This window comes from Trachypithecus francoisi, unplaced genomic scaffold, assembly GCF_009764315.1.
Source record: "Trachypithecus francoisi isolate TF-2019V2 unplaced genomic scaffold, Tfra_2.0 Lachesis_group11, whole genome shotgun sequence".
NCBI lineage: Eukaryota > Metazoa > Chordata > Mammalia > Primates > Cercopithecidae > Trachypithecus > Trachypithecus francoisi.
In genome coordinates, this window is record NW_022681456.1 from 68,922,295 (window position 1) to 68,941,127 (window position 18,833).

General features: G+C 36.2%; 1 pseudogene; it reads right to left on the reverse strand.

The window, feature by feature from the left end:
- Positions 1 to 8,450: 8,450 nt before the first annotated feature.
- LOC117090850 lies at positions 8,451 to 17,265 on the reverse strand (annotated as a pseudogene).
- Positions 17,266 to 18,833: the final 1,568 nt, after the last annotated feature.

Genomic DNA, 18,833 nt, shown 5'->3' on the forward strand with positions numbered 1-18,833 from the left:
GGAAAACATCACACACCGGGTCCTATTGTGGGGAGGGGGGAGTGGGGAGGGATAGCATTAGGAGATACACCTAATGTAAATGACAAGTTAATGGGTGTAGCACACCAACATGGCACATGTATACATATGTAACAAACTTGCACGTTGTGCACATGTACCCTAGAACTTAAAGTATAATAAAAAAAAAAGAAATGAGATTACTTTTTAAACATATACTTATTACCATTTGTACTCTTCCTGGGTGTTGTGTATTGTTGTCCTTTGCTTATTTTGCCATAAGGATGCTATTTTTTTTTTAATTTGGAAAAGCTCTTTATCAATAATAATGTCATTTCTTTTCTGCCATATTTATTGCAGGCATTTTTCACAGTATGTCATCATTTGTCTTTTGTTTTGTATATATGGAAATTTTACCTAGCACCACTTATTAATCTTATTCTTAGTGATATATTCTTTTGCTTGCTCAGCCTTGTCTTCTTTAAAAACTGCTTCTTTGACCATGATGATGATTGATAACTTGGCTTCTGAATTAGTTTCCTATTGCTCTTGTAACAAATTGCCACACAATTGGTGTCTTAAAATAACACATTTATTGTTTTATGGTTCTGGAACTCAGAAGTCCAAAGTGGGTCTCACAATTAAATTAAATTAAATAGGTCCACAATTAAAGTGTAGGTGGAACTGCGTTCCATCTGGAGGCTCTAGAGAAGAAACTGTTTCCTTGCCCTTTCCAATTTCTAGAGGCTGTCTGCATTCCCTGGCTTGTGATCCTTTCCTTTATCTTTAAAGTTCATCACCTCAATCTCTGCTTCTGATGTCACATCTCCTTCTCTACCTCTGCTGCTGCCATTTTCCAGTTACAAGTACCCTTGTAATGATATTGGGCACACAAGATAATCTCACCATCAATATACTTAACTTAATCACATCTGCAGACCCTTTTGCCATATAAAGTAACACATCCACAGGTTTCAGATTAGGATGTTGACATATTTGGGGACCACAGCTCCTACCACCCCATCCTAGCCTCCTGCCCAGCATGGTTCATTGTAGAAACCCACGTAGAAACACTACTCTTACTCTCCATCAGGTGATATTTTCCAAGCACTCTTTCCAGGTTGACATCACCCTGTGTTCAGAACCCTTTTATCATCCCCTTTCTTTTTAAAAATACGCACACAGTCTTAAACTCTCTTGTTGACTATGATCATTTTCTCCCTAGCCCAAAAAGCAGTTTCTTTGACCAAATTCCCCATATTAATAGCCCATTTTATTTCAGACATATTATTCGGCTAGATCTCATTTAACCAAATGTCTACAGCTAATTTATTTGTGAGGCTAAATACCTTCCAAATATTACAGTATCTCTTCTCCTTATATGATAACTTCCAATATCTATCACATTTAAAGCACAAACCTCATTTTTAGGAGTCCATCATATCCAAAATTCAGGATTTAAGAAGTAAATCCCTATTCATGGGAATGAATATTTGCTCTTTCATTCACCAGCACTGTGCTTAGTATTGAGATACAAAAAATAGGACATCATCTTTTCCCTTAAGGTCAAGAGAAAAACAGGGTTCCAATAATTTTTATTGTATTTTTAAAAATTGAAAACAAAATCAAAAGTTCACACATTTCTTTTTTAACATGTAAGTTCACTGAGAACTTGGATTCCAAGTATTTTGTATGTATTCGTATGTGTATGTTTCTAGATGCACTATGTATTCTGAAAAGAGAATATATTATAATATAGTAAGACATGGATTCAAGTGTTGGCTCACCATCTATTTGCTCCATTAGCATATATGAGTAATTTAGCTCTTTGAGCCTTAGTTTCCATATTTGTAAAATGTGGGTGATAATGCCTACCTCACCCGGACTTTGTAAGAATTAAATGACACAACATATGTCTGAATGCCCCTTAAAATTCATGTGTTGAAACTGAATTGCCAGTGTGATAGCATTAAGTGGTGGGGCTTTTAGGAGGTGATTAGGTCCTGATGGCACTGCCTTCATGAATGGATTAGTGCCCTTATGAAAGGGCCCAAGGGAACTAGCTAGCTCCCTTTTGTCCATTTTGTTCTCTACTATAAGACACAGTGTTCAAGGCACCTACTTGGAAGCAGGGAGCTGCCCTCACCAGACATCAAATTCGCTGGCACCTTGACCTTAGAATTCCCAGCCTCCGGAACTGTGAGAAATAAATTCCTGTTCTTTATAAATTACCCAGTCTCAGGTATTTTGTAATGGCAGATTAAATGGATTAATACAATATTTAAAGCACTTAGAATAGCCTGGCATATAGTAAATCCTCAAATGTGTGGGCAGGGTTAGAATTTAAAGTAGGAGTTGTTTCTTCATATTACAGAGTGATAAAGAACACATACTCTGGAATCAAAGTACCTGGTTTAAAATCCCAGTTCTACCATTTACTAGCTGTGTGACTATAAAATGAGGATAATAATAATAATAATAACTCCCACTTCATGAGGTTGTCATATAGGTTATATGAGTTATATACTTAACACATGTAGAATGCTTAAAAGAGTGCCTGTCACCTGGCAAATGCTATATAAGTATAGGCTATAATTATGTATCTCCCTAAATTTATAGTTCTTCAAAATAGAGCATTACAGTTATATTTGTTATATAAACCAAACTTACAATTTCTCAACATAAGGTATTTCAGCTTCTGTTACAATGTGATATAATGAAAAGATCAGTATCTTTTTATTTATAAACAAAGCTGAATAAGATGAGCTGGTATCTTTTTCTGTGAAATGGCAATACTAATGTCTACCAAACCCAGGGCTTTTTTTTTCTTATCATCAGCAAATTAAGAAATACAGGTATCACAGACCATCTAGGTTTGAACTCTAATTACTAGGTATTTTACCTTGGGGAAGTCACTTAACCTCTTTCTTTCTCTTCTTTGTATATAGTTTTAAAAAATAGAGACACGGTCTTGCTTTTTTACCCAGGATGGAGTGCAGTGGCACAATCATGCACTGTAACTTTGAACCCTTGGGTTCAAGTGATTTTCCTGCCTCAGCCTCCTGAGTAGCTAGGACTAAGGCATACACCACTACGCCTGGCTAATTTTTTTAAGGCAGTGTTTTTGAGCCATGGGGTCTTGCTATATTGTCCAGGCTGGTTTTGAACTCCTAGGCTCAAGTGATCCTCCTATCTTGGCCTCCCAAAGTGTGAGGATTGCAGGCATGATCCACTGCACCCAGCCTTTATGCATAACCATTTTTTAACAGAGAAAACTTAATTCTATGGTTGGCAACATAATTCTTCTTAAAGTGGAGGAGAGCTATTTTTATTTAGGAAATTATCTTAACAAAGAGTTGTAAGTGCAAGTAGTGCCTAACAGTATGTATTGGAAGGAGAAATTTTAACTAAAGAGAAGGCTAAACTGTACTCAATGAAGAAGTAAACAGAAATTAGGGATGAGGGAGAACACGGGAGAGAGAAGAGAAGAAACGAGAAGCAAATGACCACAACTGAAGCCTGGAGCCTGTGTGAAAAGAAAACTAGTCTTAATTAAGGTGAACCAATACAGAACTTTTAGGAAAAAGAAGTCTAATATCCAAGTCTCTTTTTGCACTTCCTTAATGTAAATGTCTGTCTCTTCTTCCCCAAGACATCATCAAAGTGTGATACGTCTGTACTAATATATAAGGAGGTGAGTGGTGAATCCAAGCTTGAATGTGTGGTCTACCCCACATTCACTTCCTCCTGATGGTTGTGTGGAGCCAAGAGCATCATATGAAAATAACAATAGATTTGGAAATGCAGATGGCAATGAGCAGCGAAATGCATGGTGGTCCAGAAAAGTATCTCTTCTATAGTAATGGGAGGTGACTGGAGAAGGACAGAGACTGAGAACAAAATTACAAATATCTACTTCCTAGTGTTGTGGTAAAGATTGCTGTGAAATGGCTCATGCTATTTTCCTATATAGGGTGTTGTTTTTTTGTTTGCTCTAAATTCATTCAACAAATAGGCATTGCGTGACAAATAAGTGGCAGGTATTGTCCTAGGTCCTGAGAATATAGTTGTGAACAGAATAGACAAAGCCCCCTTAGACCACTTAGTTTTGGGGAGTGGGAAGATGTGGCAATTACAGACACACAGAGAGAAATAGTAAACAAATGCATAAATAAAAGGTATAATAAATCAGATGGTGACAAGTGCTGCCAATCAAAATAAAGCAGGAAAGGGAGATTAGGGAGTATCAGAGCATGGTGGGAGGAGGGTATGGTTTAAAAAGCAGAGACAGGGAACCCTCAATGCAAAGATGAATTTGAGCAAAGACCTGAAAGAAGTGAGGGAGCAAGACTTGTGATTGGGAGAATTGTAGGTAGAGGGATTAGTTGAGGCCAAGGCCTTGATCTGGGAGTATGCCCAGCATGTTGGAAGATCCTTGAGGAGCAGTGTGGCTAGAGAGAAATGGGTTGTGAGGAAAGTTGTAGGAGAAGAGGTTTTGGGAGATGGACGGATGGGGGAAGATTGTATGTGTTGGGTAAAGCTTGATGGGTACAGGATAGATGTTCTGAACCCTGACTGCACATTTGAATCCACCTGGAGAACCCCCAACTTGATGCAACCAATCCTGACTTCATTGGGTTGAAATAGGACCTAAACTTTGGCAGGTTTTAAAAGGGCCCTAGGTAATTCTAATATGCAGCCAGGATTGAGAACCACGAATGTGAGTAATGTAAGCAACTGACAGACAGGCTCTTTCCTGGGAGGGAAAGGAAGCTCTTGGAAAGTTTTGAGCAGAGGTGTGCAATGATGTGTTCTGACTTAGACGTTAAGATGATCCCTGGCTGGAAAAGTTATATCCAATGTATCTTTTAAAACATTTTAAAAATCCTTGTCAAAACAAATCAGGGAATAAATTAAAACAAATAAAGCTATGTTCCTGTTCATGAAAGTGCTTGGCACATGATATTTGCTAAATAAATGTTAATGAATTACCATATCAAAGGGCTTTGTATGGTTTCATGAAAATATACAATGTTAAAATTACTGTGTAACAAAAAATGCTGTGTGTCTGAGGCAGTATATTTGGTAAAATTGTGTTTAATATTATCCTTCAGTTTCTGATGGAAATTTGAGTGAAAACTAGTGAATTAGAAAAGAAAATGCATATAGACATATTTTGTTTCTGACTTCTGAATATGAGAATAGCTTAGGTGCTTATCTACAAAACCTTGCTGAGATTGAAAATAAAATAATACCTATCTGTGACAAACTGTATGAAATTATTGTAAGAATAAAAAATAATAGAGAGAAAGGAAGTTAAATGATAAAATCCTTTCAATACGGGGCTAAATGTTATTTATAACACTTGTGATGTGTTTTATTGTCATGTAAATTATATGCCTTTTTATCAAATTGCTTTTCTTTTTTTGTGAAAAAAGAAAAACATTCTGTTAATAACAAAAAGCATTCTTTTCTGTTCTGTATTATTTGAAAAAATAGCTATAAAATATGAGTTCCAAACAGTGTTTCAATAAGTAGTAATTCTAGGAACTCTATAAAACTGAAATTCACCACTGCTTTCCAGAACTTAATACCCACATTCACCAGGAGAATTATTAACCCCTCCTAATGTCCCTAGGTGTCATTATTTCAAAAATGTGTGTATTATAATCATTATAAGAGAAATTAGAGTAATAAAGGAAAAAAAGATTGGTCTCTATAATATAAGGCTGCTAATGCAAAAAAAGTAAAGCTATTTTTGTCTCAGAATGGGTAACCAAAATAAGTGATGAGTATATTCAGTACAGACACACATACACACACACACACATACACAAGAGTCTTGTTTGATTGTATTAACACATTTCTAACTTCTCAATTTTATTATTGTAAAAAATCTCAACAATAAACAAAAGTAGATAGAACAGTATCATGAACTGTCCTTTATCAGTCACCCAGCTTCAACAATTTTTCCACTAATATTTGTAGTCCTGAAGTTGATTTTGTCTGATATTAAGAAATCCACTCCAATTTTCTTATAAATAGTGTTTTCTTGTTGTATTTTTTTTTATCCTTTTACTTTTAACCTATGTGAGTCTTCATATTTAAAATACTGTTTTTTGTAGACAGCATCATTGAGTCTTCCTTTTAAAAATCCTGACAATCTCTGCTTTTTAAATGGGGGTGTTTGGACATTTATAGTTCCTGTAATTAACAACACGGTTACCTTTAAATCTACTATTTGGCTATTTGTTTTCTGTTTGCCACATCTGTTCTATGTCCTTTTTTTCCTTGTTTTAGATTAATTGACTATGTTTTAGTATTCCATTTAATCTGTAAGAGTAGCTTATTGGCTACACTTCTTTGGTTATTTATTTATTTATTTATTTTTGATACTTTACCTAGGATTTTTTTTTTAATGGAGTTTCACTCTGTTGCCCAGCCTGGAGTGCATGGCGCAATCTCAGCTCACTGCAATCTCTGCCTCCCAGGTTCAAGCGATTCTCCTACCTCAGCCTCCTGGGTAGCTGGGATTACAGGTGCTCACCACCATGCCCGGCTAATTTTTTATATTTTTAGTAGAGATGGGCTTTCACCATGTTGGCCAGGCTGGTCTTGAACTCCTAACCTCAGGTGATCCACCTGCCTTGGCCTCCCAAAGTACTGGGATTACAGGTATGAGCCACCAAGCCTGGTCTTTTCTAGAATTTGTAATCTTCATCTTTGACTTAACACATTCACCTTCAAATAATATTGTACTACTTCAAATATAATAACATTCCAATAAATATTTCTATTTCCACCCTCTCATTCTTTGTGCTGTTGTTGTCATAGTCTTTATTTTTATGTATTATGAATTTCACAATACATTGTTATTATCTTTGTTTAAAAAGTCAATTCTTTTTCAAGGAAATTTTAAAAAGAGAAAATATTATTTTATATTTATCCACATATTTAGCACTTCTGATTTCTCTCTGGTTTTAATTTTCCTTCAGCCTGAGATGTCCTTTTGTATTTCTTGAAATGAAGGTCTTCTGGCGCCAATTTTTTTCAATATCTGTTTGAAAATTTTTTACTTCATATTAATTTATCGAAGGACATTATCATTGAATGTAGAATTCTAGATTGACTTCTTTTTGTTCTTTTGGCACTGTAAAATTCATTCTTTTCTAGAAGATATTTTTAAGTTTATTTCCCTGTAAGTAATATGTCTTTTATTCTCTGCCTGCTTTTAAGATTTTTCTCTTTTTATCACTTGTTTTTAGCAGTTTAAGATGTGCTTTGGTATAGTTTTTTGGGGAGTTATCTTGTTTGCAATTTGTTGAGCTTCTTGGATCTATGAGTTTATAGTTTTCATCTAATTTGGAGATATTTCAGAAATTATCTTTCCAAATATACTTTTTCTGCTTCCTGCCCTCCCTTTTTTCAGAAATTCAAATACATTTGTGAAAGTCTGCATAATATTATTCCACATATCGCTGAGGCCCTATTTTTTCTTTTTTCCTTCTATATGCTTCAGTTTGCATAATTTCTAATGCTATGCCTTCAAGTTTATTGATCTTTTCTTCTATAGTATCTAATCTACTCTTAAACCCATCTGGTTAATTTTTTTCATTTCAGATATTGCATTTTTCGGTGTAAAAGTTCCAATTGTATTATTTTTATATGTGTCATCTCTCTCATTATATTCATATTTTCCTTTACTTTTTTTTTCTTTTTTTCAGATGGAGTCTTGCTCTGTCACCCAGGCTGGAGTGCAGTGGTGCAATCTCGGCTCACTACAACCTCCGCCTCCTGGGTTCAAGTGATTCTCAGCCTCCCAAGTAGCTGGGATTACAGGTGTGCACCACCATGCCCAGATAATTTTTGTATTTTTAGTAGAGATGGGGTTTTGCCATATTGACCAGGCTGGTCTTGAACTCCTGACCTCAGGTGATCCGCCTGCCTCAGCCTCCCAAAGTGCTGGGATTACAGGTGTGAGCCACCGTGCCTGGCCTCCTTTAAATTTTTGAGTATATTTTAAATAGGTGTTTTAAAGTCCTTATCTGTGACTTTCATTATTGCTGTCATTTCTTGGTGTTTTTCTATTGATTCATTTGTCCCGTACTTTTTCCTGCTCCTTCACATGCCTATTAATACTTTTTTGTATATTGATTTTAGTATACAAATTTTAGGATTTAAATGTCTGCATTTAAAATTTTCTTTTCTTTTACTTGGATTTTAATTATGTAAATAAATAGCAACATGAGAATGAGGAGTTCTAGAGCTTGTTCATTATCTCTAGGTGAAGGGATTTCAGATTAGTTTGCTTGTAGGACAGCATCACTCAAGATAACAGAGGCCTAGTATAGATTTTCCTGAAGAAGAATGCAAATTTAATACATTCAATACTGACTTCTCTGCCATTTTTCTGTAGAAGCCCTGGTTTATTGTAAGGAGATTCCAGTGCTTACCTATAACTGATTAAAATGGTCAAAGCATGGCATTTTCTTCTTATTTATAGGTGAATTCTCATTTCCTAGCTTTTGAAAGTGCTCCTTCCATGTATCTTCTATGACTATGTATCTTTGTAAACCCCAATCATATAATCTCTCCCCTCTGACCTGGGCAAATACAATGGCTTGTTGTGGATGATAGATAGAGGCAGCTAATGCTGTGAAACCAGATGGATACACCAGCTTCTTTATGTTTGAACCTGTAGCCAAAATGAGTCCAACAAGGCCAGCAAAATTATAGCACCAAGTCTTGGAAAAAAACCCAGAGGATACATTTTGGAGATATTCATAGCTGTCTAATCCCCACTAAACCAAACTTTGCATCTTGGGCTTAGTCTGGGAGGATGTTTCCTGACACCAACTTGTATGTGGCTCACGATAGTGTCAGAGCTGAGAGATGCTTTCTTCCAGCTGGGTTCTTAACTCCTCCACATATTTATATTGACCCTTGGGAACTAAGTAGAATGAAAGCTCATCAGCCTTCATGGGCTTTTTGGGAGGTGAGTCCTTTTTTGGAGCTGCATAGACTTTGAAGGTGAGCAAGCTCAGTCTAGCTGGCCCCATGGACCTCTGAATTAACCTTGGGCATGTTTTTGGCAGCAACAGCTCCAGAAGGAAAATCTTTCTTTAAAGTGTTTGAATTTTGTTTTGAAGGGAGTTAGTTTACCTGGAGATTATCTTTATTCTTCTGAATCTTTTTGGAAAGCTTCATCAGGGTGGGTCTAGGGAACCCTTTACTCTAGAGCTAGTTTAACCCTACCATTAAAGGATTATCCTTCTGGAGTCTCTAACAAGTGCCCCAGGTGTTCAATAAGGTTTTTTCACTTTGGTTGGTTGGAACTCAAATGTCTCCTAGTTCTTTTTTTTTTTTTTTTTTTTTTTGAGGCAGAGTCTTGCTCTGTCGCCCAGGCTGGAGTGCAGTGGCGTGATCTCAGCTCACTGCAAGCTCCGCCTCCCTGGCTCACGCCATTCTCCTGCCTCAGCCTCCTGAGTAGCTGGGACTACAGGTGCCCGCCACCACACCCAGCTAATTTTTGTATTTTTAGTTGAGACAGGGTTTCACTGTGTTAGCCAGGATGGTCTCGATCTCCTGACGACATGATCCACTCGCCTCGGCCTCCCAAAGTGCTGGGATTACAGGCTTGAGCCACCACACCCGGCCCAAATGTCTCCGACTTCTGTGGGGGCTCTGGGAATTTTTCAGTTTATAGCTTTCCAGTGGTTCTTTAAAAAGCATTGTGAAGTTTCCCCTTAAAAATGTTCAGAAGTCTGTGAGTTCTACACAGACTCCTTGAGCTCTTCTTTCCTTCCTTCCTCGCCTCCTTCCTTTCCTTCCTCCCTTTCTCTCTCCCTTCCTTCCCCCGGCTTTCTCCTCCCTTCCTGTCTTCCTTCCTCCCTTCCTTCCTCCCCTCCTCTTTTCCTTCCTTCCTCCCTCCCTCTCTTCCTTCTTGCCTCCCTTCCTCTCATCCTTTCTTACTTCCTTTCTCCCTTCTTGCTTCCTTCCTCCCTTCCTTCCTTTATTTTTCCATCTTTTCTTCTTTCTCTCCTTCTTCCCTTCCTTCCTTATTCCCTTCCTTTCTTCTTCCCTTATTCCCTTCCTCCCTTCCTTTCTTTCTTCTCCATTCCTTCCTTTCTCTCTTTCTTTTCTTTCTTTCCTTCCTTCTTTCCTTTTCTTTCCTTCCTTCCTTCATTCCTTCCTTCCACAGCTCTATTCTCTAAGTTCTTTGCTCTACAAATTACAATTGCCTCAGCCTCCCCACTCCTGTTCCCCTCAGATAGTCCAATTTTCTAGTTGTTTGCAATAGGAGAACAAGTCCAGTACCAGTTATTCCATCATAACTATCAGGAGAAGTTTCAGTTTATATTTATCTTATTGAGTATTCACGGACAGTCTTATTTCATCTATACTTCTACCCCACTCACCCCCCTGCTAGATGGAAACTACCAATTTTAAATTGATGGTGGACAGGATGATTGCAAACTCAGTCATGAATAGCTGAAGTAGGATACCTCTTGAAGGCTATGTGCCACAGATACTTCAATGTGCAATGTGGGCATGAAGAACTCTGATCCTGCCTTCAAATCCATGATTCAGTTTACAATCCATAAAGGTACATTTTGTTTATTATTTCTAAAATATTTGAATTCACACTCAATTCCAGTGTCAATTGCTATGAAGCAAATTTATTAAACAAATATTTATTTGGTTCTTCTTTTAGAAAGCCAAACATACTGAATTTGAATTACAGGTTCTTAGCATAGGTACCAATTAATAGTCATCTAAATGTTATATTCTTGCTAGTTACTCGTGGCTTAATTGGTTGAATAGCTGTTTGGCAGGTCAACTTAAAGAGCTATTAATTCATCATTGTGACACCTATTATTTGGATATTATCCAAATTAAGACATTTTATTAGCTAATGTTCCTCCCTTAACTATTTTAATTGCCTGCAATAAGTGAACTAAACATTTCTACATGTTAAAATTTCCCAAAGCAGTTTTAGAAGGCTACAGAATATACTATAAATGGCAAAAAGCATTAAACACCCTAGCCAAAACACTGACCTATTGTAAACACCTGATAAAAACACAAGAGACTTGTATATTCTGTCAATAGAATTGACATTACAGTACACTTTTCTTCTAGGAATGTGAATGCTAATGTTATTAAGAAAATTGCTTTTCCTTTTTTTTTTTTTTTCCTACTTTCTTAGTAAACTCAGGTGGCACTATAATATGAGTAATGGTATTTTATTTTATTTTACTTTAGAGGGGTAATGCTGGCAATGAATGGAAAAACTTAAGAACTCACAGTATTCTTCCACTTTAGCACAAAACTAGTATGGCAACATAGTATAATAAAAAGATCACTAGAAATTTTCACTCTAACTGCCAATACGTTGATGGCTTTGGTTGAAATATAGTTCATTCATTACTATGAATTCAATAAAAAAAAGATTTTTTTCTCCACATAGCTGACACTAGTCACAGGAGAATGAAATTGGCCCTGACGGGAATAAGTAGGTCATTCACTAGAGATGTGAACTGTTTCTGGAGGCAGGAATGTCATCATGGGTTTCAAAGGCATAATTCAGCGGTTTTTAACATGAGACTCAATGCCACCATTTTGGTTGTTTTATTTTCTGGATTTTATTTCTGTTTATCCTCCAGTTTTTAAAATTATTTAAATTTATTTTAAAATTTATATACAATAAAACTCACTTTTTAATTGGTGCATATGTCTATAATGTTTGACAACTGCAAGTAGTCACGTAATTACCACAATAGTCAAGATTCACAGCAGTTAACATTGACCTCCCCCCAAAAAATTCCTTCATGCTACTCCTATGTAATCAAACCCTCCCCCAAACCTTTAGTCCCTGATAACCATTGATGTCTTCCCCATTCTGTTGATTTTCCAGAACGTCACATAAATGGAATCATAGAGTGTATAGACTTTACAGGATGATCCAAAGCTGCCTCTTTATAACAGATATTCTGCTCTTATCTCTTTATAATCTTCAAATAGAATCCATAAATAATATTATCTACTTTGACAAATAAAAATTCAAAAAATCAATATACTACTCTAACATACATAAAAGAAGCAAAAAAATCAATTAATAAAATAACAGGTATTCACAATGAAAATGGTTGAGCACAGTGAAGTAATGAAATGCTTACATCTACTTTGATGAAAAAGTTTTCATTTTAAGGGACATAACAAGATCAGAAGCTGTTCTGCATTAAAAAATACAGGAAAATAAAAAGAAAAAAACGGAGATGTGATGATGTGATTTTTATGAAATATGAACAATTCTTGGTAAGGATCAGAACAAAACCAAGTAGGATTTTACTTTCTTACTTTTCAGAGAATCTTATTATCCACAAGAGTTGTAGTTCTGGAAAATTTAGTGTACATGTCTGTAATCCCAGCTTCTTGGCTGAAGCAGGAGAATTGCTTGAACCCAGGAGGTGGAGGTTGCAGTGAGATGGCACCATTGCACTCCAGCTTGGGCATCATAGCGAGACTCTGTCTCAAAAAAAAAAAAAAGTGTGTTTTTTACTGCAAAATGCAGTTAGGTTTCTAGGGTTCGGCTACGTATGAGTAGGTTTTTCATCTACACGAATCTCCACTGGGGCAATCAAAAAATGTATAGACTTGGGACAATTCCAGCGTGGTCTTATCTCAAGCATAGCAGGACATCTACCATCCCTGGCTTATACCTGTAAGAGCCCAAAATACTCTCCAGTCTCAACAACCAAAAAATTTCTAAAATTCTTCCTAGTGGGCTACAGTTGAGACCCACTGGCCAAGATGAAGTATCTCTTTTGCCATCTAGTAATCTCATGCCGGATAATCATCCTGGATTAATGTTCGCCAATCTTCTGATTACCAGTTGAATTTCTCAGATAAGTTCACACTAGGAAAGGAATATCTTGAAGTGCTACTTTCGTGTTCTAGTCTCTAGAAATAGATTTCCCATATTGCATATTGTATTGTTTATATTTATTTATTTTCTCTAAATTATAATGTCCTGACAGCTTAAAAATGTTTCTTACTGGAGAGAGACTACTCCTCCTGGGGCTGAGATAATTCTTAGAAATAGAAAAAGAACATGCCTTTGATATGTAAACCAATCAGTTCAGAGCCACACCTCATCTTTGTTACCCTTACATCCTAGGAAGAAATATTCTTTTCCTTTAATCATTCCAGGGCTAGGTACCAGGCAGCTAAGGACTATCCTTAAAGTTTGGAGCCTCCTGAAATTATTCAAACAGCCAATCCTAGGCTGTTTGCCCTGCCTCACCTCTCCCATGGAAGCTCCAATAAAGGCCATAGCCTAGGCTCTCCGTCACATGTGGCCTTGTGTGGCTTGCTGAGCCTCCTGTTTCTGAGTCCTGTGAGTACAATAAATTTTGTTTTCCTGAGGTTCTCTTGTGTCTCATCTTGTAACTGCCACTGACTGACCACACATAAAGACACAAAATAGAGATTAATAAATAATCATTTTTGTTTATACCAGTTCTGAGTATTTTCAGCCTGAAACAATCTCTGTGGTCCTGATCAACTTGGAAGTTGATAGGTAAGACCAGATTCATCTGCACAAAACTAACTTCTTAGTGTTAAATCTGCCAAGGTATTTTCCCCTCATTAGGTCTTCCTTTCATAATTAGCTGATCTCCCTTGAAATGTTGAAGATCTCCTTTTAAAATTCCATAATTACAGTTTTCTAAGAAGAAGGTTATCACTGGCACAAATGCTCTTCAGTATTTATCTGAATGAAGCCAGTCACACAATCTGGTTATTGTTTGATTTCCCATACATGGAAAGAAAATGTATCATGTTCAGGTGGTCCAGGGCAAAATGCCTCAGCAAACTTGAGTATTCTCAAGAATGAGTGCAAGACACAGAATTCAACACCTTTTTTTTTTTTCTTTTTTTGAGACAGAGTTTCGCTCTTGCCCAGGCTGGAGTGCAATGGTGTGATCTCGGTTCACTGCAACCTCCGCCTCCCGAATTCAAGCAATTCTTCTGCCTCAGCCTCCCGAGTAGCCAAGATTACAGGCATGCACCACCATACCTGGCTAATTTTGTAGTTTTAGTAGACAGGGGGGTTTTCCTTGTTGGTTAGGCTGGTCTCGAACTCCCGACCTCAAGTGATCCACCTGCCTTGGTTTCCCAAAGTGCTGGGATTAGTGAGCCACCACACCAGGCTGAATTCAACTCTTATTTAAAAATAAAATTACAGGTGAATACTCTAAATAGTATAAATGCAAAAATCCTAGACAAAATACTAGCAAACTGATTTTGACAGCACATTAAAAGACTCATATGCCATGATAAAGTGGGATTGTCAGTAATCAATAAGGCAACTTTCACAATATATAAGGTCTTTGGTAAAAAGTTTTTTAATTATAAACATTTTGCCTTTAGCATATGGAAAGGGTTTTTAGAGTTACATTGCTTTATTTAAGATTCTAGTTGGTGCTGCTAAGGTTGATGAACCTAGACCTGTGCCCCCATTGTCTATCACAAAGACAGAGCAAATGCCTTTCTATTTGCAATATACAAAACTTTCTATTGCAATCTCCAAAAGGCAGAACAAACACCTCTCAGGAATAAATTATGTGGGTCCATACAAATAAGTGATGAATGTCGCAGGCATTTATATTATCAGAACAACCTGAGTTAGAGTAAATTTTCACAGACTGCCTATAGTAATTTGAAAGAAACTAGTAACTTTCAAGACAGCACCAACCAAACACTGAATTAACTTTCTCAATATATATTTAACAGACACTCATGAAGCGTGTATTATATGTCAGGGTATTTTGAAGCCAGAAGTATTCCTTAAACTGAATCTGAGCTGAAGTAAATAATCAAATAATGAGTCCTCACATACATACTCAACTGAAGGTTAGGAGGTGAGAGGGGAAGTGGAAGAAGTTTTGATTACACAGTTTGTGTTCTTTCAATGACACTACATTGACTCCCAAATGGTATTAAGTGCCCAAAGAGAAGGTGAAATTCTGTAGACTATAATATGTTGTAAACAAGGCTCCAGAGAGGATTCAGTTCCTTGGTATTCTTGGAAAAATGAGAGAGGTCTTTGTAAGCCTTGACTTTATCAAATTATTGATAGCTGACCTTTAATAATGCTATGGCAGACTCCAAAACAATCATCATTTGTGGGAAGACATGAAATTTGGATTCCATCTCTCTGAAAAAAATTAAATATTTTTTAAACAAAGTGAAATAGTTTTACTTTCTCTTCTTTCTTCTTTATACATGCTGAATGTAAAAGATTTAGATATTACAATTAAACGACATAAAGAAACAAGTGAAAATCTCAAGTAACGTTAACTATTCAAAGTTAATCACTGTTTGTCAACAAATTAGATAACCTAGAAGAAATGAATAAATTCCTAGATACGTACAGCCTATAAAATTTAATCGTGAAGACTGGAAAATCTGAACAGACCAATAATGAGTAAGAGGATTAAATGGGTAATTAAAAACCTTCCAGTGAAGAAAAGCCTGGAAGCAGATGGCATCACTAGTGAATTCTTCCAAACCTTTAAAGAAAAATTAATCCCAATCCTTCTGAAACCTTTTCAAAAAATTGAAGAAAACACTTCCAAAATTATTTTATGGGGTCAGTGTTCTCTTGATTCCAAAGCCAAAGACATACAAGAAAAAAAAAAACATGCCAATGTTTCTGAAGAATATAGATGCAAAACTCCTCAACAAAATACTAACAAACAAAATGTAATAGCACACTGACAGGATCATATACCATAATCAAATGAGTTGTTTCCCTGGATGCAAGGATGGTTTAACATATTCAAATCAATACATGTAATACACCACATACACAGAATGAAGGATAGCAGTTGCTTGATTAACTCAGTTGATTTAGAGAAAGCATTTGATAAAATTCAACATGCTTTCATAAAGATGAGAGACAAACTATGAATAGAAGCCATATACTTCAACATAGTAAAGGCCATATATGACAAGCCCACAGCTAACGTCATACACAGGGGTGACAAAGTGAAAGCTTTTCCTCTAAGATCAGAAACATGACAAGGATGCTCACTATTGCCACTTTTATTTAACATAGAAGTCTTAGCCAGAGCAATTAGGCAAAAATAAATAAGTAAATAGAATCCAAATTGGAAAAAAAGGAATAAAATTTCCCTGTTTACAGATGACATAATCTTATACATAAAAACCCTAATGACACCACACATGGGGAAAAAAAAAAAAAAAAAAACTCTTGAAGCTAAAAAATGAAGCTATAAAGTTGAAGGATACAAATTAAACAAACAAAAGTCAGGTCCATTTCTATACATTAATAACAAACCACCCAAAAAGGAAATCAAGAAGACAATCCCAATGACAATAGTGTCAAACGGAAAAAAATACTTAGGAATACACTTAATAAAAGGGATGAAAGACTTGTGCACTGAAAACTACAAAACATTGATGAAAGAAATTAAAGCAGACACAAATAATTGAACATCCTATGTTCATGGATTAAAAGACATAATCCTACGTTCATGGATTAAAAGACATAATCTTGTTAAAAATGTACATACTACCCAAAGTAATCTACAGATTCAATGCTACTTCTACCTAAATCTTGCTGTCATTTTTTTACAAAAATTGTTTTAAATTATGAAATTAATACTCATCCACAAGGAACCCAAACAGTTAAAGAGATCTTGAGAAAGAAGAACAAAGCTGGAGTTATCACACTTTCTTATTTTAAAATATATGCTAAAGCTACAGTAATTAAAACAGTATGGTACTGTCATAAAGACAGACATATTGACCAATGGAACTTAGTATAGAGGCCAGAAATAAACCCATGCCTATGCTGCCAATGATCTTCAACAAAATGTCAAGAAAACACTATGGGGAAAGGGTAATCTCTTCACAAATGATGCTGGCAAAGCTGTATATCCACATTAAAAAAATGAAATTGGACTCTTACTCTATGTTATACACAAATATCAACTCAAAATGGATTAAATATAAAACTTCTACTCGGGAGGCTAAGGCAGGAGAATCACTTGAACCTGGGAGGTGGAGGTTGCAGTGAGCCGAGGTCGCACCACTGCTCTCCAGCCTGGGCAACAGAGTGAGACTCCATCTCAAAAAAAATAAATAAATAAAAATAAAAAATAAAATGAAATAATATATATATATATAACTTAAATATGAAACCTAAAAACGTAAAACATAGAAAATAGACTTAAACATAAGATGAGAAACTGTAAAACTCCTAGAAGAAAACATAAGAAAAAGCCTTCTTTATATTAGTCTTGGTAATGACTTCTTGGATCTGACCCCAAAAGCACAGACAACAAAATTAAAAATAGACACGTGGGATTTCATCAAACTAAAAATCTTCTGTGCAGTGAAGGAAACAACCAACAGAGTGAAAAGAAAACCTATGGAATGAGGGAAAATATTTGAAAACCATAAATCTGATTAGAGGTTAATATCTAAAATACATAAGGAACTCATACAACTCAGTAACAAAAATACCAATAACCCAATTTAAAAATGAGCAAAGGACTTAAACAGACATTTCTCCAAAGAAGACATACAAATGGTCAGCAGGTATATGAAAGGATGTTCAACATCATTAATCATCAAGGAAATGCAAATCAAAACCACAATGAGACATAACCTCACACCTCTTAGAATGACTATTATTTAAAAAAAACACACACACAAAGGATAACAAGTATTGTCAGGGAAGTGGAGAAATTGGAAACCATGTACACTGTAGGTGGGAACGTAAAATGGTGCAGTCATTCTGGAAAACAGTACGAAAGTTCCTTAAAAAATTAAAAATAGAACTACCATGTGATTCAGCACTTCTGCTTCTGAGTATATATCTAAAAGAGTTGAAAACAGGACTTCTGGGTTTGTTGTTGTTGCTGTTGTTGTTTTTATTTTATTTTATTTATTTAGTTTTTTGAGGCAGAGTCTTGCTCTGTTGCCCAGGCTGGAGTGCAGTGGCGAGATCTGGGCTCATGCAAGCTCCACCTCCCGGGTTCACGCCATTCTCCTGCCTCTGCCTCCCTAGTAGCTGGGACTACAGGCACCCGCCACCATGCCTGGACAATTTTTTGTATTTTTAGTAGAGACGGGGTTTCACCATGTTAGCCAGGATGGTCTCGATCTCCTGACCTCGTGATCCGCCCACCTCAGCCTCCCAAAGTGCTGGAATTTCAGGTGTGAGCCACCGCGCCCGGCCTACTGTTGTTGTTTTTAAAAAGATACCTGCACTTCCTTGTTCTTTGTGGCATTACTCACAATAGCCAAGATATAGAAACAACACAAGTGCCCATTAACAGATGAATGGATAAAGAAAATATTGTATATATTTAATATATACAGTAGAATATTATCCCGCCTTAAAAAGGAAGAAAATCCTATCATTTGTGATAACATGAATAAACGTGGAGGACATTTATGCCAAGTAAAATCACCCAATCACAGAAGGACAAATACCATATGATTCCACTTACATGAGGTATCTATGATAGTCAAACTCACAGAAGCAAAAAATACAATAGTGGTTTCCGAGGCAGGGGAGTGGGGAAAATGTGGAGTTGTTCAATGGGTATAAAGTTCCAGTTATGCTAGATGAATACGTTCTAGAGATCTGCTGTACAACATAATGCCTATACAGTATTGTGTGCTTCTAAATTTGTTGAGGGTGTATCTTAACAATATATTAAGTGTCCTTGCCACACATATACATACACAAAACAAAAACAGAAACAAAAACAAAGGAATAGAAGGAAACTTTGGGA